This window comes from Dermochelys coriacea, chromosome 1, assembly GCF_009764565.3.
Source record: "Dermochelys coriacea isolate rDerCor1 chromosome 1, rDerCor1.pri.v4, whole genome shotgun sequence".
Taxonomy (NCBI): Eukaryota; Metazoa; Chordata; order Testudines; family Dermochelyidae; genus Dermochelys; species Dermochelys coriacea.
The window spans coordinates 114,079,237-114,103,893 of NC_050068.2; the positions used below are offsets into that span (position 1 = coordinate 114,079,237).

At 42.6% G+C, this 24,657-nt stretch overlaps 1 protein-coding gene across 5 annotated transcripts in view; it reads left to right on the top strand.

Moving 5' to 3' along the window:
* The window catches only part of ST6GAL2 (ST6 beta-galactoside alpha-2,6-sialyltransferase 2), a 275,950-nt gene that overhangs the window by 30,919 nt on the left and 220,374 nt on the right, over positions 1-24,657 (top strand). For 3 of the 5 annotated variants that reach the window (XM_043509987.1, XM_043509898.1, XM_043510074.1), the window contains exon 1: positions 11,244-11,727. The exons of the other annotated variants lie outside the window; for them this stretch is intronic. The gene's annotated coding sequence lies outside the window, so the exon portion shown is untranslated. Of the gene's footprint in view, positions 1-11,243; positions 11,728-24,657 lie in introns of those variants that run through there. 5 annotated transcript variants of the gene reach the window in all.

Below are 24,657 nucleotides of genomic sequence, written 5' to 3' on the forward strand. Positions count from 1 at the left end.
TCCAATCTAAACCTCCCCCATTGCAACTTGAGACCATTACTCCTCGTTCTGTCATCTGCTACCATTGAGAACAGTCTAGAGCCATCCTCTTTGAAACCCCCTTTCAGGTAGTTGAAAGCAGCTATCAAATCCCCCCTCATTCTTCTCTTCTGCAGACTAAACAATCCCAGCTCCCTCAGCCTCTCCTCATAAGTCATGTGCTCTAGACCCCTAATCATTTTTGTTGCCCTTCGTTGTACTCTTTCCAATTTATCCACATCCTTCCTGTAGTGTGGGGCCCAAAACTGGACACAGTACTCCAGATGAGGCCTCACCAGTGTCGAATAGAGGGGAACGATCACGTCCCTCGATCTGCTCGCTATGCCCCTACTTATACAACCCAAAATGCCATTGGCCTTCTTGGCAACAAGGGCACACTGCTGACTCATATCCAGCTTCTCGTCCACTGTCACCCCTAGGTCCTTTTCCGCAGAACTGCTGCCGAGCCATTCGGTCCCTAGTCTGTAGCGGTGCATTGGATTCTTCCATCCTAAGTGCAGGACCCTGCATTTATCCTTATTGAACCTCATTAGATTTCTTTTGGCCCAATCCTCCAATTTGTCTAGGTCCTTCTGTATCCTATCCCTCCCCTCCAGCGTATCTACCACTCCTCCCAGTTTAGTATCATCCGCAAATTTGCTGAGAGTGCAATCCACACCATCCTCCAGATCATTTATGAAGATATTGAACAAAACGGGCCCCAGGACCGACCCCTGGGGCACTCCACTTGACACCGGCTGCCAACTAGACATGGAGCCATTGATCACTACCCGTTGAGCCCGACAATCTAGCCAGCTTTCTACCCACCTTATAGTGCATTCATCCAGCCCATACTTCCTTAACTTGCTGACAAGAATGCTGTGGGAGACCGTGTCAAAAGCTTTGCTAAAGTCAAGAAACAATACATCCACTGCTTTCCCTTCATCCACAGAACCAGTAATCTCATCATAAAAGGCGATTAGATTAGTCAGGCATGACCTTCCCTTGGTGAATCCATGCTGACTGTTCCTGATCACTTTCCTCTCCTCTAAGTGCTTCAGGATTGATTCTTTGAGGACCTGCTCCATGATTTTTCCAGGGACTGAGGTGAGGCTGACCGGCCTGTAGTTCCCAGGATCCTCCTTCTTCCCTTTTTTAAAGATGGGCACTACATTAGCCTTTTTCCAGTCATCCGGGACTTCCCCCGTTCGCCACGAGTTTTCAAAGATAATGGCCAAGGGCTCTGCAATCACAGCCGCCAATTCCTTCAGCACTCTCGGATGCAATTCGTCCGGCCCCATGGACTTGTGCACGTCCAGCTTTTCTAAATAGTCCCTAACCACCTCTATCTCTACAGAGGGCTGGCCATCTCTTCCCCATTTTGTGTTGCCCAGCACAGCCGTCTGGGAGCTGACCTTGTTAGTGAAAACAGAGGCAAAAAAAGCATTGAGTACATTAGCTTTTTCCACATCCTCTGTCACTAGCTTGCCTCCCTCATTCAGTAAGGGGCCCACACTTTCCTTGGCTTTCTTCTTGTTGCCAACATACCTGAAGAAACCCTTCTTGTTACTCTTGACATCTCTTGCTAGCTGCAGCTCCAGGTGCGATTTGGCCCTCCTGATATCTTTCCTACATGCCCGAGCAATATTTTTATACTCTTCCCTGGTCATATGTCCAACCTTCCACTTCTTGTAAGCTTCTTTTTTATGTTTAAGATCCGCTAGGATTTCACCATTAAGCCAAGCTGGTCGCCTGCCATATTTACTATTCTTTCGACTCATCGGGATGGTTTGTCCCTGTAACCTCAACAGGGATTCCTTGAAATACAGCCAGCTCTCCTGGACTCCCTTCCCTTTCATGTTAGTCCCCCAGGGGATCCTGGCCATCTGTTCCCTGAGGGAGTCAAAGTCTGCTTTCCTGAAGTCCAGGGTCCGTATCCTGCTGCTTACCTTTCTTCCCTGCGTCAGGATCCTGAACTCAACCAACTCATGGTCACTGCCTCCCAGATTCCCATCCACTTTTGCTTCCCCCACTAATTCTACCCGGTTTGTGAGCAGCAGGTCAAGAAAAGCGCTCCCCCTAGTTGGCTCCCCTAGCACTTGCACCAGGAAATTGTCCCCTACGCTTTCCAAAAACTTCCTGGATTGTCTATGCACCGCTGTATTGCTCTCCCAGCAGATATCAGGAAAATTAAAGTCACCCATGAGAATCAGGGCATGCGATCTAGTAGCTTCCGTGAGTTGCCGGAAGAAAGCCTCATCCACCTCATCCCCCTGGTCCGGTGGTCTATAGCAGACTCCCACCATGACATCACTCTTGTTGCACACACTTCTAAACTTAATCCAGAGACACTCTGGTTTTTCCACAGTTTCGTACCGGAGCTCTGAGCAGTCATACTGCTCCCTTACATACAGTGCTACTCCCCCACCTTTTCTGCCCTGCCTGTCCTTCCTGAACAGTTTATAACCATCCATGACTGTACTCCAGTCATGTGAGTTATCCCACCAAGTCTCTGTTATTCCAATCACGTCATAATTCCTTGACATCACCAGGACCTCCAGTTCTCCCTGCTTGTTTCCAAGGCTTTGTGCATTTGTATATAAGCACTTGAGATAACCTGTTGATCGCCCCTCATTCCCAGTATGAGGCAGGAGCCCTCCCCTCACAGACCTTCCTGCCTGTGCTTCCTCCCGGTATCCCGCTTTCCCACTTACCTCAGGGCTTGACACTCAGTGCTTAGAAAATTCATAGCATAACAATAGGTTTTAAATAAGGTTACCCTGGCAGAACCGTGAGGGGAAATATGCCATCCTTGCTGGCCCTGCACTATGACTCATTCTAGTTAGTACTCTGAGCCCTTCAGAAACAGAACTGAGAAATAAATAGGGCAGAACAAAAGAAGTGTTTGCATCTCTTAGTTTAAGATTCAAACCCTATTCTTATTACACCACTTGATCTTGAATTCCAATTCCTTCTCAGTCAAATTGACATATACCCCATTTTTTTTCTGCATCCCTTATTTGAGAAATTAAATTTTACAGAAATAAAAGAAGCACATTGATAATGGATGCACGTTTCATTTACTCTAATTATGCACAGTGAAAAGTTTCCATTTCAACAAGCCTTATTGATATTCTGCTGCAAACTTGACTAGAAAAAAAAAACATCACAAGAGGAGATTTTACCAGTCAATTGACTTTAACTAAAAAAAGCTTTTGTGTGTTTAAGAATATTACAGTCTTAATTTTCTTTTGTTTTGTCTCCCATAACGACTACAGTAATGACAAAACATCTGGAAAGGCTGAAGTGCCCTAATATTCTGGTTCTGCTACTTTATAGATTAATTCCAAACAGCAGGAAATAGTGTGTCAACACAAACCAGGAGTTTGAGCTGTATATGAACATGCCAGCTTTGGGAGAAATACTTATTTATCTCACAGATGTGGTTAAACCTTTCAATATTTCATGACCCCTGTCACTGAAGCAGTTAGATTCAACATGATCTTTACAGTGTATATATATATATTTTTCAGGGATTTAATAGATCTAGGAGCAAACTTGAGAGTCACAGTGTGAAACATGGAATAATTTAGTTGAAAATATAGAAAACCTGAGAGAGATTCATCTTCTTTACAGATGAACACTGAATATTATCAACTATTAGGTGGAGTGAGCTAAATTCTGCATATCCTGAAGGATTCTCTGTATAACAAATAATAATAAATGCATTCAAAATAATGTAAGAATATTGTTAAGTATCCATATCCTCTCTTCCTCCTGCAGTGAAGAAATTCTGAGTTAAAGCTGCTTCAGAAATATGCTTACTTATGGCAAACATGGTCCTCTCATGAAAAATATCATAATAAATAGCCTTACATATGTTCTCAGACAAAATAGATTATGAAGCCAAAGTTAAAGTTGTAACTAGATATCAGCAACATGGGGGGAGTTATTAAAACCTTACAGTTAAAAAGTCTAAAATCCAGGAAACACAAAATTAAGGTTACACTTTAATATATCACAAACAGTGGAAAGTGTGGAAATGCAGAGTTAATGTATCTCAAGTAATCTTAATTTCCCTCTGGTTCTACACCTCCGCCCCCGCCTTCATGCCCACTAAATTTTTGTACCTGTACATACAATTTTCTGCACCCGAAAGTTTGTTTGAGCAGTTTTTACAGCAAAAACAGTGTCTTGGAGGTGCAAATGTTTTAGGCCATCTTTGAAAAGCTTTCCCATTATGTCAAAAGATTTTGGAGGTGTGGTTTGAGAGATAACATTTGATTGTCCTGGGCTACGATAAGCAGAAAGCCTTCTCTTATTGTACAATTAAGTCATTGGACTCAGTTAACAGGATAATATTCTGACTGCAGATAAGATGACACAACTCCCATTGACTTCTGTGCTGAGGTTCACATTGCAGAATTTACCTGATACAGGGAAGGGTGTAGGCCTGTCCTCTTCTTAGGATACATTCCATTCTCTTTTGTATCTTCCACATCTGCTACACTTCTATTTTTAGCATGCTAGGTTGACCAGAGAAAGTGTGAGCATGTCTACCTGATCTGGAAATTACAACTCCCGCTCCAGTGTAGACATACCCTTAGAAAGGTTTGGGACCCTATCCCTGTTCTCACCACTTCTTGTTATAGTGAACTTTTTTTTTTTTTGGCTAGCATGTGGCCCGCAAACCCCATTGATAGAAGAGATCTAGGGGTAAATCAAACAACACACCCACTAACAGCCAGCTTTGATGGAAAGATGACTGGTCCCCCACCCTTTCACATCTCTCCCTGAACTGAACTGAATACAGTCTTGGCTGCTCCCCTGTACAATCCTGTCCCCCAAGGAGGTTCAGGGGAGAATATCCACTGGGCTCTCAAGGGAGCAAGCTGCACAGCATAGCTGCTTCTGAGGGCTCCTCCTCATCACCCTCAAAGCCCCACCTTCACAAACTTGCTGAAGAAGTTCTTCTGCAGACTTCAGGGAGCCATCCACTCCTACTCCCTTCTATGTCCCTCACCTGGTGTCACAGGCTTCTGTTTTCTGATGAGTGCATTAGTGGAGTGGTGCTTGAATGCACATTTGAAGCTTCAGCTGAGATTCAGAAATGGGTTTTAATTTCTTTTTTTAAAATTGGCTTTTCTGATTCCTATATAGAATGTAACTCTACATGGCACCAACATAAAACAGCCGAGTTGTAAGTACAACTGCAGACATTTCAAAGACTGTAACATAGCCCTTGAATCAAGCCCAGTAAGAGTCCCCTAAAAGTGCGGCAAAAGGCTGCGGAAACTGTGTCTCTGCATTTGACATATCTGAGGGCTAGAAAGTGCTTTTACTCTAATATTTCCAAATGCCTCCATCCAGCAAGCTGATCATAGCGAATATTTTTATGAGACCAAAGAGGTGGATTTTTTTTAATGTCCACTGTCTAAAAAGAAATAATGTTTTGACATTTCAAACATGAAACAGTCTTTAGGAAAAGATCTGTAAAGGTAAAATCAAGGAGAGTTAGGGCCTGATCCAAAGCCCACTGAAATCAATCAGTCCTTCCATCCACTTAGAATCATAGAACCATAGGGTTAGAAGGACCACAAGGGTCATCTAGTCTAACTCCCTGCTAAGATTCAGGATTTGTTGTGTCTAAACTGGGGTGGTCAACTATTCTTTGTCAAGGTCCAAATTTCTTGGTCAAGGTACAGTCAAGGTCCAGACTCCAGAGAAAATTTAAAAAATAACAATAATGACAATAAGTAATATATTTCAGGGTGTCAAATATAAAAGGAAGGGTAAACACCTTTAAATCCCTCCTGGCCAGAGGAAAAACCCTTTCACCTGTAAAGGATTAAGAAGCTAAGATAACCTCGCTGGCACCTGACTAAAATGACCAATGCAGAGACAAGATACTTTCAAAGCTGGAGGGGGGGAGAAACAAAGATTCTCTCTGACCGTGTGATGCTTTTGCCAGGACCAGAGCAGGAATGCTGGTCAGAACTCCTGTAGAGAGTTAGTAAGCAATCTAGTTAAATATGCATTAGATTCTGTTTTGTTTAAATGGCTGATAAAATAAGTTGTGCTGAATGGAATGTATATTCCTGTTTTTGTGTCTTTTTGTAACTTAAGGTTTTGCCTAGAGGGATTCTCTATGTTTTGAATCTGATTACCCTGTAAGGTATTTACCATCCTGATTTTACAGAGATGATTCTTTAACTTTTTCTTTAATTAAAAATTCTTCTTTTAAGAACCTGATTGCTTTTTTCATTGTTCTTAAGATCCAAGGGTTTGGGTCTGGGTTCACCTATGCAAATTGGTGAGGATTTTTGTCAAGCCTTCCCCAGGAAAGGGGGTGTAGTGCTTGGGGGGGATATTTTTTGGGGGGGGGAAGATATTTCTAAGTGGTCACTTCCCCTGTTCTTTTTGTAACACATTGATGGTGGCAGCTTTTAACCTAAGCTGGTAAGAATAAGCTTAGGGTCTTTCATGCAGGTCCCCACATCTGTACCCTAAAGTTCAGAGTGGGGAAGGAACCTTGACACGGGGTCCATTCAGAAGTGTCTGGCAGTCTGGGTTTGGCCTGCGGTCCATCTATGAACTATCCTGGGTCTAAAGCATTCAAGACTGATGGCTACCCAGCCTCTTTTTGAAAACCCTCTGTGAAGCCCTATGAATTCCCTAGGAAGCCCTTTACTTCAATGGGCTTTGAGTCAGGCCCTAACTGTCCCTGATTTTACAGGTCCTCAGAGAGGGGGAAAAGCTGGATGAGAGAGTGAGGCGGAGATATTGAAACAGGCCTAGTGTATCAGAGACAATGTTAGGAGCAGGCAGGTGAGGAAAATTAGAGGTTCAAGACAGGCTGCAGAGAGCCATTGATGAAAAGTTTAAGGTAGAACACGTGACAGTTACTACAGCATAGTAAGAGCAAGAGGCATAGGGTGAGGTTTTTCACAGGAGTGGGTGGGTGAGTGTTGTGGCCAGTGTTGTTCAGGAGGTCAGACTAGATGATCATAATGGTCCCTTTTGACCTTAATATCTATGAATCTAGGCTAGATGGCAGGACTAAAGATAGCAAAAGGGATAGGGTAGTTTAAAGTCAATGGACCCTCTCCTCTCAGCTAGCAAATAATGATTTACAGGAGGGAGGGGAATGCTCAAACTGCATAGAAACAAAGGTATGTAAGGCAGCCTGGAGAGTGATCATGCTCTCTTTACCAATGTGGTGCCTTGGTTTGGAGGGCCATGTCATGAGAGCGGTATACGAGTACTAGACAGGTCTGAGCACAAGCCTTTTCAATGACAAATAGCTGTGACTCCCCAAGGCAGGTATGTATTGAATTGTTTGGCTCACAAGCAACCCAAAGACTGGCAGGCAACATGGGTCTGAGCATGAAAATGCCCATGCTGGCTTGTTCCCATGAACAGAAACACAAACTACTTCCAGGTCCAACCCCTGTGGTAAGCCCGTGTTTGCATATCTTCAAAAGGGCAAAAACGAGCCCTTGCATTGCGTTTATTTTCCTTTCCCAATTGAGAAGTATAGTTTTACCACTATGGCCATGAAGACAACTCTACCTCACTGTGATCAGAGGAGAAAGCTTGCCAGGTTTGATACGTGAGATCAGTTAGCCAACTGATACTTTAAGTGCAGAATATGAGAAAAGAATAATTACAGCAGCACAATGTGCATTGCTCTAGTTAAGGGCACATCAGCAATTCCATTGAAAAGCTTGGGAACAAATCTTGATGTCCTTCCTCAGTAACTCAGTCCTTCCTTTCTCAGACAAAACTACCACTAAAGTTTGACTTGAAGGATTGAGCAGAAATGGAGAAAGGATTTGGACTTTTATATTTAAGGGCAGGGGGACGGGTAGCTCAGTGGTTTGAGCATTGGCCTGCTAAACCCAGGGTTATGAGTTCAGTCCTTGAGCGGGCTATTTAGGGATCTGGGACAAAAATTGTGGATTGGTCCTGCTTTGAGCAGCAGGTTAGACTAGATGACCTCCTGGGGTCTCTTCCAACCCTGTGATATTCTAAGATTTAGTAGTTCAGGACCGAGCTTTACAAATATTGCTCTGGAATGTTGTTATGCAAAAGCTAATTACTCTTGCCTATCTTTAAATAGGAAGACTCCTATTTTAAACTCTTGGAATGCAAGAAATCAAGACTTTACAGTAAAAAACACTAGGGTTGGGGCCTGGTTTAAAGAAAAACTTATTTTGGTTTTGGTACAAATTGTTAATAAGCGTACAATAATAATATTCATAAACACATTAAATAAAGCATATATCACACATTTTCTTCACAGCACCACCACCACAACTGGCCTCTGACTGGGAATTTCCTTCTGAGTTTGGGAAAGGAATCCTTCAAAATCCCACTAGCCACATAGTGCTACCAGAATGACTCCTCCTGGCTGAAGGGGACTATGTACCCCCTGTATTTCCCTCTATTGGGGTGGAGTACAAATGGCTGGAAGATCCACACTGTGACAAATGCACCAGGCCGGCCCCTAACACCTTTAGCAGTGGGACAAAGAGGGTGTCTGTGACATTCAGGGGTTGCTCCATTCCCATATATGTGTCCCATATCCTGTCCTTCTCCATTCACAACATGACAGTCCCACTTTTGATGCAGACATGACTTTTCACAATTGTAGGTTGGGTAGGTTCAGGAAAGAAATGATGACAGGATTTGTCCCATAATTCTTCCTAAATAGAAAAATGGTGGCTGAAAAGTGAACATGAATAACTGTAATTTATCTGCAAAGTACACCTGTAGCTCTAGGGTGCTTTTGGAGAAAAAAGTAGCCGAGATACTGAGATTTATAATGTAATTTCTATTCATATGCAGTAGTTATTTTTCAAAATATTTTTGATAAACATTTGCTTGTGTAATACCGTGAGGTTTACAGCATCCTTCATACAAAGTATCACACCATGCTTTACAGAGGCAGTATAATAGATAGCACTGCACAGATTCAAGTGCAGTGACTTTCAGGCATACAGAGGGATAACTATACAGTGGAGTAAAGTAACAGAAAAAAGAAATATGGGAAAGGGGATGTCAGATCTGTGGCTAGTGTAAATCAGCCCAGCTCCATTGCAATCAAAAAAAGCTATGCCAGTTTCTACGAGCTGAGGATCTGCCCCTTGAAGTGGAAATGCTGACAATTATATATATATAAAAAAATTGTTTTCATATTTTTTTAAAAAATGAGGTACAGTAGGTAGAAGGCAGGAGAGTACATGTGGCTAATTTAACAGTTGCTGAGCACTGGCAGCATTTCTAAACATTCCCGTTGCTTGATCTGGACTTTTGTGAATATTGTAGAAATTCATGGCAGGCACATATGTTCTGAATAAATTATGAGCAATGATACCAAAAATTCAGCCAAATCTTAATAGGACCATTGACATTTAAATTGAAGAAACAATAGACCCCCCCCCCAATGGTATCAGTGGTCCCATATCAAGATGACTTATTTTTGTTCTATTTTTAATACTATCAAAAAAAGAAGAAATAAAAGAAAACTAGCAAAAAGTCTTTTAAAACAATGAAGGGTTTACTTAAAGCCACAAATGGTAGAAAATTCTGTTAAACCTAGATGTCCTAAGGAAGATGTCCAAAATTCATCCCATTTTGCCTTGGAATTTCAGTGGGCCTCTGAAAAATTATGACTGACCTTGCATTTGCTGCCTGTTCTTCAATCAACACAGCACATTAGGGATGGAGGTTCAGTCCAGCTGTGGATTTCATGGCTCTTCAGAGCTGAAGTCAGGCCCTTAGCACTACTTTAACATATTTTTCAGAGGTTTTCTGATATACAAGTTATTACCTTCGTTAGACATACTATGTACAGTCATATTAGCTTGCACCCCTTCCAGCCTCACAGGGTCAAAATGAAAAGGGTTCTTTTTTTCCCTCAATGTAATTGCACCATATGCTTTGTAAGCAGTGTCGCCTTCCACATTTAAAACTAGAAAACCTGGAGCCCTGTGAATCTGAAAATCTGTGGGTTTAAATGTTGAGTCTGCTCTCTACCACCTCCATTTCAACAGAGCCCACCTGCATCTAGACTTGAACAAAACCCCAGCTACTAGTTAAGCATTAAAACAGAAATCACAGATAAAGGAATCCTACTGTATGCTAATGTTTCATTTGCTGCCAAACTACTTTCCATAGCTCCCTACAGGGATCTGACCTGCTTTTCAAAACAGCAAGTTGTTCATAAAATGGGAGCATGTATAATTACCAGGGCAATGACTTGCTAGGAAACTCTTCTGACTACATGGGTACCCAAAATGACAGCTAGATTAATTCTCACCAGGCCAATGTTTAAATATTTTCCAGAGGATTTTTTAAAATGTCAGTGTTTTATATGTGTGCAGTATGTATTATTTGCTCTTTACAGCAGAGAGCTAAGGCAGGTAATAACACTGTAAACAGAAGTCCTTCATCTAAAAGCTATAGGCCATCATCAGCATATGCTTCCTACCAGTCATCTGCCTCCTGATTTGAACAACAAGCTGAATTGAGATGATTTAGTCTCCAAGATAGCTTTGATTTATACTTCCGTTGAATAGAAGTGGAAGAGTTCTCTACCAGGTGGTAGCTATATTGTGAAAGTTTTCATTTAAGTTAAACACGTCCTGGAAAACTCTCCTGCTGGCAACGAACTATAACAAAAGGACTATGATATGATATAGACTATAATTTAAAGACTAAGGGATTGGGTGCAATGGGGAGGTAAACCAGACTAAGTTGAGTTAGATCTGTTTGAAAACACTTGCCTGCACATTACATATTGATTATAGTGCACTAACTCCATATGTATCAGGCACTCTGGACTCCTTTTTCAACAGGAACTGAGTTCGCTTCAAATTGAATTGTTCTGTCATTTGTGCGCACATAATGCTTCTGTGCACTACTTTGGCAGTCCTCCAACTGCTATCCCATACTGCTTTGCAGGCAACCATTAGGGACTTTTCTGTTTACCTGTGTGCCCATTATTGCTCTAGTGTCAAGTGGGCTGGATGTCCCTTTACTAATTCAAAAATGGGTGTGAGGCCAGCATTTGTCAGTTTGCTCCTGGATTTGAGGATATCAGCACTGCGGCCATATTACTCCAGCAGCCTCACAACATGCCTTGAGTAGCTACTTGCAGCCAGGCTGAGCCCCTAGATCTCACCACTGTTTGGGGACGAGCATTGGTGCAAAAAGCCCTTATGGCCAGCTACCAGAATAAAGATCATTTTGTGGATATTGCTAAGCAGATGGTCATAGCGGGCCACAACCGGGATGCCAACCAGTGCCAGATAAAGTGCAAACAATGCAGGAGGACTTACATTCTAACCAGGCATCCCAGGGAAAAGTGCAGCAATGGAAACACGATCTGCCCAGTTTTTGAGGAGCTGGAAAGGATTCTGTACAATTACATTATGACCCAACTCAGCGTCTAGAAGCAGGGCCTGCAGCAAAGCCAATCTCCAGGCAACCTAATGAGTGTAGCTGGCCTGTATTAGGCTGCCAGATTGTGTACACTGCTTAACTGGGGGGGAGGGGGGAAAAGGTCAGCAGACCAGCTCTTAAACTCAACAGCAGCAATTCAGCAGTTACTTAAAATATGCACCCACAGCTGTGATAGGTCCTGCAGCTGCTTGTTCCTGGCCTAGCACAGCCATGCTCTGCTCTTGCCTTCATTCACTCCAGGTAACCTACCTCTGACCCCCCAGTTCTGATTCCTGACTTCTGACCCATGGCTCTGGCATCTGGCCTTGGACTCTGGCTCTGACCCAGGGCTCCTATACCTGGCTTCTAACTCCTGCTCCAGCCACTAGTCCTGACTGCCCATGTCCTGGTCTCCGACACCCACGAAGGTAGTGTTCCTGCTGCCTGCTCTCTTCCCCGCAACACATATGCCATCAGGGATAACTAGCAAGGCTCCTTGGAAGATGAGCACAAGGAGGACAGTCAAAGACTGTCAGCCCAAAAGCCAGGATCTCTTCAGGACTATGATGCTGGCCAGGAAGGAGGCAAGCCCAATTTCTGCCATAAAAGTAAATTTTTAAAAAGTGCTTAAGTGATTTAGAAGCCTACATCCCATTTTCACAGGTAACTTAATAACATGCTAATAATGCCATTAAGATTTTGCTGCAGGGGTTAAAGCAGATGATTAGCATACATTCAGGATATATACAAAGTGTATGTGCTATGAAGGGGCTAAATATTATCCAGTCATAGTAGATGGGTGGAAAGATAACCAGTTGGAGTTTGAGAAGAAGAACACAAAGAGCCAAAAATACAATTATGGGGGCCTGAGGAAGGACGGGAAATGGAGGCTGGAGATGAAGTGAGAAGAAGAAAAGCTCTGAGAGCCAAGATCAGAGCGAAGATGTCTAGATAAAACCACAAGTTTGTGGGCAAGTGGGGTGGTGGGAAGAATGGTAGGCAAAAGAAGATTCATAATGGTACAATGGGTGACTGAAGATGCTAGGGGGAGTTGATCTGTTAGGTAACTGTGGATGAGGAGAGCAGATGGACAGCAGAAAGCACATGAGCTTCACCTGGTCCACTTACCAAAGCACACCACGAAGGCAAAGCATTTGTACCTTTTTTCTAAATAAAGCATTGTTTGAAAAGAATATCTAGTTATTTTATTCCCAAATGGAAATATTGGAATATTATCCTACAAGCAACCAACTCCCCTACAGACAGAACTATATATAAGAACAGAGCTGTGATCGCTGCTATAGCTAATAAGCTACAGCTGATGAGGAAATTCCCCTTAAATATATATTTATATAACTGATCATCTTGAGCCCCTGGCCTTCCCTGACAAATATTGCTTCTCACATTGTGATAGGTGCTCATCTGTTCTTTCAGCCTTCACTGTGGCAAAGTAATGTAATCTTTAGACATTTGGAACTTTAACTACAATGGCTGGGGAAACAACAAACTCCCTTTCATTAACTACAGCTTTATCCAGGCCTTTTAGCTAATGAACCAGCCAAGCCAGTGAAAAGCAGTACCAGTATGTTAGTGACTACTGACCAATTAAAGGAAGATAAAATATGTTCCCTAACAGCTCACCCATGTGCTTAACACTGAATCAATGGAGATGGGGGCAGTCAGCTGGAACAAGCCTGAATGAGCACAGCTCTGTCCTCTGGTTAGGATACACTCAATTCCATTCTTCTTTAAAAGTTATATTTTAGGACCTGCTTTTATCAGCCCAGCTTCCCCCTCCCCCTGTGCTCAGTCTCTGTGGCAGGTTTAATGACTATAAGACCTAGAAAGGGCTGGTACAGTAGTCTGTTCCTGCCTCATGTACCGGGTATTAGAATGAACTAATAGTGTGTTCTTGTTTACCCACAGGAATATGGATTACTTTTGTGCTTGATTTTATAATTTGATAATTGGAAACCATTAACCACCTCTCTCCCTTTTTCCTCCTCCCAAAGGGAACTATGGTAAAACTGCATAGCTTTTAACATGCAATAGCAAACAGTTGTTCAGAGGCTGAAGCAGCTTTATTAGTGCTGGAATATAAATAGTCATCCCTTCCTAATTAGGAGTGATTTATGGAATGTGCTGTACAAACTCTGACACTGGTGCAAAGGAGCCTTTGCAAGGCACATTTAAAAGAGTGGGAAGGTAGAAAATGAAATGTGGAAAAGCATTTTCTGAAACCCCTGCCTGTAGGATGCTGTGAGCAGAAAGGGCAGAATAGTTGTTCCTTCACATCTACTACATGATCTGATACTACTCAGACTTGTTAATCAACCCACATTCATACAGGGCAAGGATGTCAAATTCATTTTGTAGCTGAGTCCAGTTTTAACTATGGCCTGAGTATCAGGTTATACATTTAGGACTCCGTGTTACCCTCAGACCATTGCAGATATCCCACTGATGTCAATAGGATGTTTGCACAAAGAGGGGAGAATCAGGCCTTTAAGCAGTATCTAAACCTTTAGCTGTTAGTGTTTTTTATAATTAGCTCAACTTCTCACCATTGCTGTGGGAAAATATTCTCCCCTTTAAGACCACTGCTATTTCCGCCTCTCATTCACCCCATTCTCCTTTCTTTGTTTCCCACCTTCTTCCCTGACTTTGCAAGAAGTCTCTTGTCCTTCCTTCCCTGCATTACCTTCCCTGCAGCAACTCCCCATTTGCAATCCCCTGAGCTTCACTCCTGTCTCATTTGACCTGCTAAAATGATCAGCAACGAAAATAGGCAATGCTGACATTTGAAGTGTCTTCATCAGGCTTTAGCGTCAACACCCCACTAAAATGAATGGGGAGAGGGAGATTCACGCTTCTTGGAGCCATTGTTTCAGACTGACAATACTGTTTTCTGTTTTAATTTGGAACGTTATGTTTGTAACCAGGAGGACTACATTTCCTTTAACAGATACCTGGGAGCCTGAGAATCTGCATATGTCATATAGGCTGTATATATCCACCAAGTGGGTTGGATGCAGGGCCAGATTAATGCACTGGGAAACTAGGGCCCAAATTCATGGGTGGAGCCATAACCAGAGTGGTGTTGTGACCTCCTAGGGCAGGTTGCAAAGCTATTCACTCCAGTTTGGGATAGCTGCCTCTCCATCATGCCTAGGGCCCAATCATGGGTTTGTCTGGATCTGGGTGGGTGTTTATCAGGGTGACATCCCCAATACACAGACATTAATCTAATGGAACCCTAAAAAATTTTTTTTACTATCAGATTGTCCACACTTACAGATATAGGAATCGCTTTGCCCACAGCTATTAATACAGCCACTTACAGGGTGTAAATCAGCAACTGTTTAACAGTGCACCAGATTAGAACAGGAAGTGAAAAATACCATATCCAACTAAAAGGGGGGAATTGAGATAAGGGAAGTGCAGTTATCCTGAGGGTGCATTGTTAAAATCTGATGGCTGACTTATTTCTGCCGATGTTAAACTTGTATATTCACATTTGTGCATGCAAAATGGGTAGTATTACTTGTAAATAGGTGCCAATTCTAATTTGCACATGCATTTACCAAATCAGCTGGTGGGATTTTGCACGCACAAATGCAACACACATTGTTTAATGGTGCAAATCATATGCCAGGGTTTGAAAATTTGTCTCCAAATGTTCCATAGCACTATGACAAGTAATGATCCTTATCAAACAGCTGGATGTACAATGCAATTTAGTGGATCTTGGCAACAGAAGGTAAAAATAAATTAAGCTCTGTTGGTATTAAATTAAACATATTAACCCTTATTTAGCTGTTCATTATACCATTATTAAGGACCATCTCTCTGGATCCATTTTCTGAGATATAGTAGAGTGCTTTGGAGGTGGTCACTGTAAACTCAGTTCCCCAATTTAGCGTGTAACTTCTGGTTTGGTTCTGTTTTTTAAATCAGCCTCCATGTAATAGGAGACGCTATCGGGAATATAATATTTATTTACAGATTTTAAAATAGTGGGTCTTGTTCTTCTCCCATTTTAACCTGTGTAAACCAGGAGTAACTCCACTCAACTCAACAGGGTTTCATCAGGGTAAAAACAGCATCCAGGAAAGGATCAGGCCCTTGAAGATTAATAATGGATGATATATAAATGTACAATAATAGAAAAGGAAAATTAAACCAGGGTTGAAAGGATAACAATAATAAAATGATTAAAGAGACAACACTTTCAGTATACACAAGAACAACAAATTAAACATAATGATAACTTGTGAATGGTGATTACTACAGGAGAGATTCTGTGCTGTGCCCTCAAGAGATGCAGCACAGAACTTACAGCCCAGGAGGATAGGGGCTAACAAGGTTTTAAGCTATTTATGCACTCTCCCAATCCTGGGCTGCCCTGAGGACCAAAGTGGCCTCCAATATAACGCTGACAGCCCTGGGGGCCCGTGGAAATTATGGCAGCTTCCTCAGGATGTCTGACAGGTTGCGAGGCTTCCCTGAGTCTCTGTAGTTTTGCAGCCATACCTTTCACCTCCCATACCCCAGTCCCAATATGAAACCTTTTGCCAGGGTCTGAGGGAATCCCCAGAAAGACAGCCTATGACAGTCGTCTGCAGTGCCTGCACCTGGGGAGTTCTGCCCAGGCCAGATCCAGGACTTAGAGCCCCTTTACATCATTCCAATCCTTTTACCCAGAATAAAGGGACAAGAGCGGAGGAGTATCTCACCCTGTGACTCTGTCTATAAGCAGAAAATAGGTTCATTTTACTCTTAATCTCTGTCTGGGGAATTGATGATTCTTCCTCTCTGTAGTTTCAGCAAACTCGCACCCTGATCTGCTAAGCACCTCCTGTGTGGGACAACTGAGTCTGATAGCAAAGTGTTCAGTTGTCCAGTTCATTCCATGGGCCTTCATTCCCACTCCAAATAAAGGGTGCCCCTGGAGTGCCCATCTGATTTTTTTCTTCCTTTTAGCAAAACTTCTAGAAGACGTACCCTGTGAGTTTTCTTGGCAACTGGCCCACTGGCAACACTATTCTCTGGAGCATGTCCATTCAACTGAATAACTACCTCACCCCACCCCCCCACTGTTCCTCTGATATTCTTGTTAACTGCTGGAATTAGCCTACCTTGCTTGTCACCATGAAAGGTTTTCCTCCTTTCCCCCCCCTGCTGCTGGTGATGGCTTATCTTAAGTGATCACTCTTCTTACAGTGTGTACGATAAACCCATTGTTTCTCTGTATGTGTATATAAATCTCTCCTCTGTTTTTTCCACCAAATGCATCCGATGAAGTGAGCTGTAGCTCACGAAAGCTTATGCTCTAATAAATTTGTTAGTCTCTAAGGTGCCACAAGTACTCCTTTTCTTTTTACCTTTTTAATATATTTCAGATGTTTGTAGGAATAGTGTTTATTATTATCTGTTGAAAATGTAAAGTAATTTACACCTAGCCAATAAATCTTACAGAGGCCTAGTTTTTCTAGGTACTTTTGTGCAACCTTTTGTGCCACCCAGATGAAAAGATTTAAAATATTCTAAAATTCTCTAATCCTGTTTAACAGCTACCGATTCCTGAGACATTTAAAGCCTTAATGCAGTGGTTCTCGAACTTTAGCATCCTGAGGACCCCCATTTTGATATACAATTTGTCACAGACCCCCAGGCCTACTACTGTTCATGAAAAGCTCTATTATTAATAAAATCACTACTAACACTATTGTTTTTCCATATTATTTATGATTAGACGGAGATACATAAATATGGCTGGGGAAGGGACTGTTCTTTATTTAACACAAGGTTAAGAACATGAGCTTCAAGGCACAGGCGCTGGCTTTTAATTCTAAGCACCTGGCCGACACCTCTCTGCTGTGTGCCCCTGGTGCACGGATTCGCATCTGGTACCGATCTGGGAGCTGGTGTCTGCACTGCACTGCCCGAGCCAGTGGAGCTGCGTGCAGAATTTGGGCCGTGCTTTCAGACGCGCCGGCAGGGGCTGCTTTCCTCTGCTGCTGATTTTCACGGCTCCAGGTGATCCGTGCGTCATGCCTGGGGCTGCCGGCCCTGCTGATCAACTGCCCGCTGCGGAAGAGCTGTGCAGTGGGGGTGGGTCCTGAGGCTGAGCATGGAGTTTATCAGCGGCCCTGGCCAGGACTCAACAGCAGAGGAAAATCCCAGGAGGAGCCAGCTGGCACATCTGGAAGCAGGGGGTGAATTCTGCATGCAGCCCCGCTAGCTTGGGCGGGCTGCTCCTGCTTCTCTCACAGCTGTGTAGACACTAGCTCCAAGAAAGGCGCTCAGCCCTGGGACCTGCCCCCACTCCACAGCTGGTCCCTGGCGTGCAATTGACTCACGGCCCCCAGTTTGTGAATTGCTGCCCTAATGTATTCTTTGAGATGGCCTTTTTTTATGAAAGTGCTACTCCTCCACTAGGGAACAGAGAATTCCATGTACTTTATAACTGATCAGATAACTCACATGCAGGCATTTTGAGTATTGACTATCATAAAAACAAAACAAAAAAACTTGTTTTTATTGGTCAGGTGTATATGAAAACTGTATTCATGGGAGGAAATTGTACTCTGCTTCTGGACATTCAGCCAGGGGGGAAAAGAGGCTAAATTCACTGTGTATGTTATTCACTATAAATTATTCTCTAGTTCTAGACCAAACATTTCAGAGTTTTCATCCAATGTGAGTTAAGTTCCTTGGATGAATGTAATCAACACTTCAAATATTGTCTAATGTCACTTCAAAGCTATAGACCAAAGATTGACACATTTCCTGCCCTGCAGTCACTTCGTGAAAATCAGATGAGTACAAAGGGTATGTGACTCAGAACCAGGCCTGCTGGTTATATGAGGGCAGCCTGAGTTAAGTCAGGAGTGAGCTGTTTGCCTTTAAAAAGCAGGAGGCTGGACTAAGTTTGTAGCAAGAGGCCCTGGGAAGGAAAAAGGGGGGGGGGGGGGCAGTTTGTGCTATGAGGGCAGAGAGCCCAATTGTTTAGGGCTCCAAAGCCAAGAATCCAGATAGACTATGTGTGCAGGGGACTTCCCCTATGCTGCCAGAGGTGGTACAGCCACCTCTATCAACTGGGAGGAAAAGGGATTGATTGGAACGCAAGAGGGACAGAAGCTAAGCCCATCAGAAAGGCTAGAGACAGGAACAGGATAGACCCTGAGAGGTAGGGCTGTGCTTGGCAAGAATTTTTTTGTATTTCCTTTTGGAGTTTGATTTAAACTCTGGAAGGAGTGAATTTTTGTGACTTGGCCAGTGACCTAACAGCACTGGAAACTGGTAAATTACTACAGTATGTGAGAAAGGAAATTGAGGCAGGAGAGGATTGGGCAAGTCCCTGCTACACTCTTATCAAAATCCTTTGTTTGATACTTTACTTAAAATATATTTAATTCTTAATTAAGACATAGTGCATGAATTACAGTTATACTTTCTACATGTAATCTGGAATAGGGTTTAAGATGGGATCTGTGCCCATAAAGGATCTTTTTCTCAATTACCCTCAGGGCAGACAACATTGTAGAAGAGCCTTAAATTAGATGGAAGGTGATGGGCGCTCACCTGCCTTTCTCCTTGGGATGGAGAACCCTCTTTCTGCCTTTGGGGAAACGCGTTCACGTGGGCAATGACGCAAACACCTTTGTGCAAACAAACAGTCCAACTGCCCCTCCAACATCAGTCCCTTATTCTCAGATCGAGGCACCTTTTTTCCTTTAGGCTTTGGCTGATTCCTGAGGGCAGGGCGAGCTCCTAGTGTCTATACAGGCAGCCCATTCTCTGGGCCTGTCCTCCAGCCTTGAGCTCATATTCTCAGCTTGTGGTGTACTGGCAGCAATATGTGCCATGGATGGCATCCTCTACCGCCAATCGGAGGAGAGCTGACAGCAGAAAGTAGGGGTGGGTTTTTCTGCCAGCCAATCAGAGCTCTGAGGATGGTCCTTGTATGCTGCCGATATATGGCATGCAGCCTCCATAATAAATTACATATATAGCTACTTTAAAGTTCCTTTCCACTGCCAGATGAGTGGGTGAAAGGGGGACCCTAGTTTGAATGAGAATCAGGCCCCAGAAAATCAAGCAGCTATTTTAAAATGTATGCAACTTGTCTTCAGAATTATGAGCCATGTACCGGTGATGCTGAAAGTTTTCACTTCAAATTCCTGTCCTGCTTCTCCTCCCCCGTCCTCTTGGTACCTAACAATGTGGTAACCACTAGTGACAACCAGCAATTTCTTGTCTGAGCTAGTAATGGCACTAAATGTTGATGTCATATAAAATTGAACCAGGGAGAATTGTGATGAGGAAGTAGCTGTTGATTATATGCAAACAATGCACAGCTGGGCTCCTTTAAGGCAGAGGTGGCTAACCTGAGCCTGAGAAGGAGCCAGAATTTACCAATATACATTGCCAAAGAGCCACAGTAATATGTCAGCAGCCCCACATCAGCTCCTGCACCCCCACTCCCAGTGCCTCCCACTCACTGGCAGCCCTGCCAATCAGTGCCTCCCTCTCCCTCCCCCCACCTCCCGATCAGCTGTTTCATGGCGTGCAGGAGGCTCTGGGGGGAAGGGGAGGAGCGAGGGCATGGCAGGCTCGGGGAGGGGGCGGGAAGGGGTGGAGTGCTGTCAGGCCCTGTGGCAGAGCCAGTGGTTGAGCAGTGAGCACCCCCCAGCACATTGGATAGTTGGCGCCTGTAGCTCCAGCCCCGGAGTCGGTGCCTATACAAGGAGCCGCATATTAACTTCTGAAGAGCCACATGTGGCTCCGGAGCCACAGGCTGGCCACCCCACTTTAAGGCTTCAGGCAAATCTGGAGGCCTAAACTGGTCAACACATCAAGTAGAAGCATACTCTTGTGCTCTGAGATCTTTTTTATTCTTCATTTGACTGGTGATTAATGGTATAGCTGAACTAGACAGTGGACATATTTTTTGACAGACTAGCTTTTGAAGGTAACACCGTCCAAACTATGGACATATGCTAATTTGAATTTGTAAATGTGTACTTTGGAAATTTCACAACACAAATTCTATATATGTTACATGAAAAGAAGGAGTTGCCTTACCAAGTGGGGGGTCAGTCTAACGAGACAATTCACTTAACAGTAGAATACCCAGCGAGGAAAAATCACTTTTTTGTAGTGGTAATGAGTATGGCCCATTTCAAACAGTTGACAAGAAGGTGTGAGTAACAGTAGAGGGAAATTAGTATAGTAAAATTAGGTTTTGTAATGACCCATCCACTCCCAGTCTTTATTCAGGCCTAATTTGATGGTGTCCAGTTAGCAAATTAATTCCAGTTAGAGTAATTAACCATTCCAAAACATTACCAAGGGGGTAAATTCTGTATCACGAGGGGTGTTTGAATCAAGACTGAATGCCATTCTAAAAGATATGCTCTAGTTCAGCTACACATTAATGCTCTAAACAAATGAATCCATGGGTGAAATTCTATGGCCTGTATTAGAATCAGACCAAGTGGTCATAATGGTCTTTCCGAATCTTAAAAATCTATGAATTTGTGTATGTGTTCTACATTTCTCTCAACTTAAAACAAACAAACAAACAATTGAAATAATACTAACATTGGCTTAATTTGAGTTCTTTCCTTTCATCTGCCTTCACTTCACCTTTCTTTCTGCATATGCTTGTTTCTCTATCATACTGTGCATTTCCTCAGATTTATGTTTCAATTATCACTTTAAAAATGTAGTTTATATTTCTCCAAGACAATCAGTTGTACATTTCTATGCTTAATGTTTGCCTGGCCTGGAGGAGGACAACATGGGTGCCGGGGGAGGCAGGGAGGAGGGGTGATTATATGGTCATGGATAAGAGTTTAGCTGTAAGGATAGAGAAGAGAGGCTGAATTTTGGAAATGTTTTGGAGGTAGAAAGAACAATCTGTACATATGGCCTGCTTTTGTGGGGCCAGGATGGGGAGAGCATCAAAAAAGACCCCCACCCCCAGTTCTGAGCCTGAGTGATAAGGAGAATGGTGATGGTGACAGTAGTGACACAATGGCAGAGTGGAGAACAAAGATAAGGAGTTCAGTTTTGCTGTGGAAAGGTGGAGCTGATAGGCAGACACATAAGAAGAAATGTGAGAGAGAGAGATGAGGAAGGGACAGGTAGATTTGTGAATCCTCAACAGTAACTGAAGCCACAAAAGTAGATGAGGAAAGGGTGTAAAGTAAGAAAAGGAGGGAGCCACATCAGAGCCCTGTGAGATGCCCATGACAGTGGGAAAGGAGAGGAGGGATGGCCAGAGAGATTGGAGGAAAACTAGATGAATTTATATTTTAAGACCAGAAGGAACCATTATGATCATCTAGTCTGACCTGAGAAGACATGACTATAAAAGCTCATCAGAACAAGGCTCTTAGTCCTCAGCCCAAAGAGGAAGGATTTAATTAAATTGATGCATTCCAGTGCTTGTGCAATATGTTGCACTGCATGTTCTATGACCTCATCTGCTACTATGAGTGTCCGTATATTAGGGGATCATGGTAACATTTCACTGAGAGCTGCATTAAAGCATTATGCAGAATCAATTTGCTGATTCATAAAGGGTTTATCAATGTAATTATAACTAGGGTCTAAAACTGATGTGAGCACTACAATTCAGGAGCAAACACATTTGCAGATGAGCTTTTGGTGAAGTAGCAAGGTGACATCTATTATCAAATAATGTGGAATATTGCCAAGCTATCCTGACTCACCATTATTCTAAGATGGAGGGGGGAAAACTTTGCTATGCAGTTCAGATAGTTGCAGGACCAGAGACTGAAAATACATAAAGGTTCTATAAGAGGGTATTATTATAATTCTTCAGGAACATACTCAGATTTCTTCTAAGCAGCTAAATATGTTGCCAGGATTAATTTATAGCCATAAATTCTCTCCATGACAAATCTGTTTTTTTTTGTTTTGTTTTTAAACAGCAGTGTGATGGTCTGGACTCTGCATGGTTAATTGCAGTTCTCAGGTTGAATACTTTGTCAAGGTTCTTTAATCCTAACCTTCGCGGAACAGCTTGTAAAATATAATTGGATCTAATCCGCAGATTTATAATGTGCATGATACAAGCCTGGATGCAACACATCACATTGCAGAATTAGGTTCTGTTCATTTTTAACACATCATTCACGTCAAGGAGGAGGTCATTTGTTTTATACCAAGGAAGCTCAACAAACTCACTGGCCCATTTTGAGGCATATTCTCTGTGGAAAAAGTAAATAATTGCAAAATATTTGTTTTATGATTTTTTTAAGTTATAGTTGTAACCCCAAGCCCCTATCAATAAAACCTGGATCTGATATGTCCCACTCATCACCCCAAAGGTGCCCTCATTTTCCCTGACTTAGACGTTCTCATAGAACAGGCAATGCATGTGCTGTTCTGCTGGATGCTACAATATTCTGATCATTTAATTGTACCGTTATGACAAGCACATCTCTGCAGGCTTCGAATAACCTTACCCCAAATGAGGTTCATGAGCTTGCTCTGGGAAGAAAAATACCAACCTCCTAATAACTACACTTCTAAATCTTTGTTGTGTGCAAGCTTTTATAGGGATGACAGCCATAAACCTACAAAACTGGAATAAATTACTTATTTGCTAGAGAAAATGGTACCCTTCTGTATTACATCAGCTCAGGTGAAAATAGCATTGCACTCTAAAATCATATGCTCAGTCCCATTCCCTATAAAGAGGGAATTGACTTAACTTTGTTCACTTTTTAGCAGCATGACACAGAAGTGATGGGTCTCCATTTTGTTTGTATTAATTGTATACATGCACTGGGAGCTGATAGTATAAGATTGATTGTAATTGAGCCATAAAATTAGCACATAGAAATACCATCCATTTAGCTGGACAGCTCTGTGATGAAATACATTTCTAGAGCCTGGATAGCAGGATAACAAATGACAAATGGCTCATACCATAACTGCAGGGAGACAATCCTCAATAAAAATGAAATAAAATGGTGAATTCTGAAAGAGCTACAATAAGTTATTTTCCAGCTATTATGCTTTGCAGTGAATTTGTAATGTTAAAATATTATTTATCACCCCAATTCCTTTTAGGTGATGAAAATATGCAGAAGATATTCACATTCCTGAAATCTAAAATGTTGTGTAACCTCCAATTGTGTTATGTGTCACTAACCTCCTGCCCCACAACAAAGTGCTTTCAACAATAAATCAGACTGCTGGTATTTGAATAAATATAACTAGGGGAGTTTAGTCTGGCTCAAAAGGGCAGAACCTCAGCTGGTATACATTGTCTTAGCACCATTGAACTCAATGGAGTCATGACCATTTTCATCAGCTGAGACTCTGCTCCAAAATCTTTACACTGCCATTTGAAAACCATTCCCACTGCTGGTGACATCGTATTTTTAGCAATGATAACAGAGAGCATCATTTTCCCCTCAAACTTTTAAGTGTTTTCCACATAATGAGGAAGGTGAATTTCACAGGCGACGGCTGCTGTTTCCATTCTCAAATCTCTCTGCATTGCCATGAGAATGATTCTGCTGCTAAAAAAAGGCAAAAAGTTGTTCTGCAGAAAAGTTGTGAATTTTTAGTCTGACCTCAGACTGAATTGTCATTCTTGTAAAATTTTATAAAAGCTTTCTATCTGTCGAGGTAGTTGTAATAGCTCTCATCACCATAGCATTTGAGCACCTTCCGTTACTTAAAACATGATAATGCTCTTTTTATTCCTACCATAACGCCAAGAAGCTGGCCTTGGGTTTAGGTTTTAAATGAACAACTCTGTGAGAATGAGTGTGCTATTGTGTGAAAACCTGGGCGCAAGGGTCAGGATTACCTATGGCTCTGAATGCGGCAAAGTTATAGCTGTTTTGACTTCTTGGGACAGTGAGTTCATACTCTTAATCAAGCTCCTGTGAAGATTTTCTCTCAAGTGGTCATAAGCTGGTTCCTTGTTGGCTGACAGTATCATTGTTCCAGCAGAATGAAGCTGTCTTGGGTAGCTAGAATGAAGGAGAGAGAGAGTTTCTCAGGTAGCCATAACCTCTTCCATGTAGGACTTTTTGACCCCTCAGTTTTACCATGCAAAATTATTCACTGAACAAAAATAGTGTAATGTATCTCCGGAAATATAGAGAGGTATTTCAGAAGGCTTTGTGCCTACTT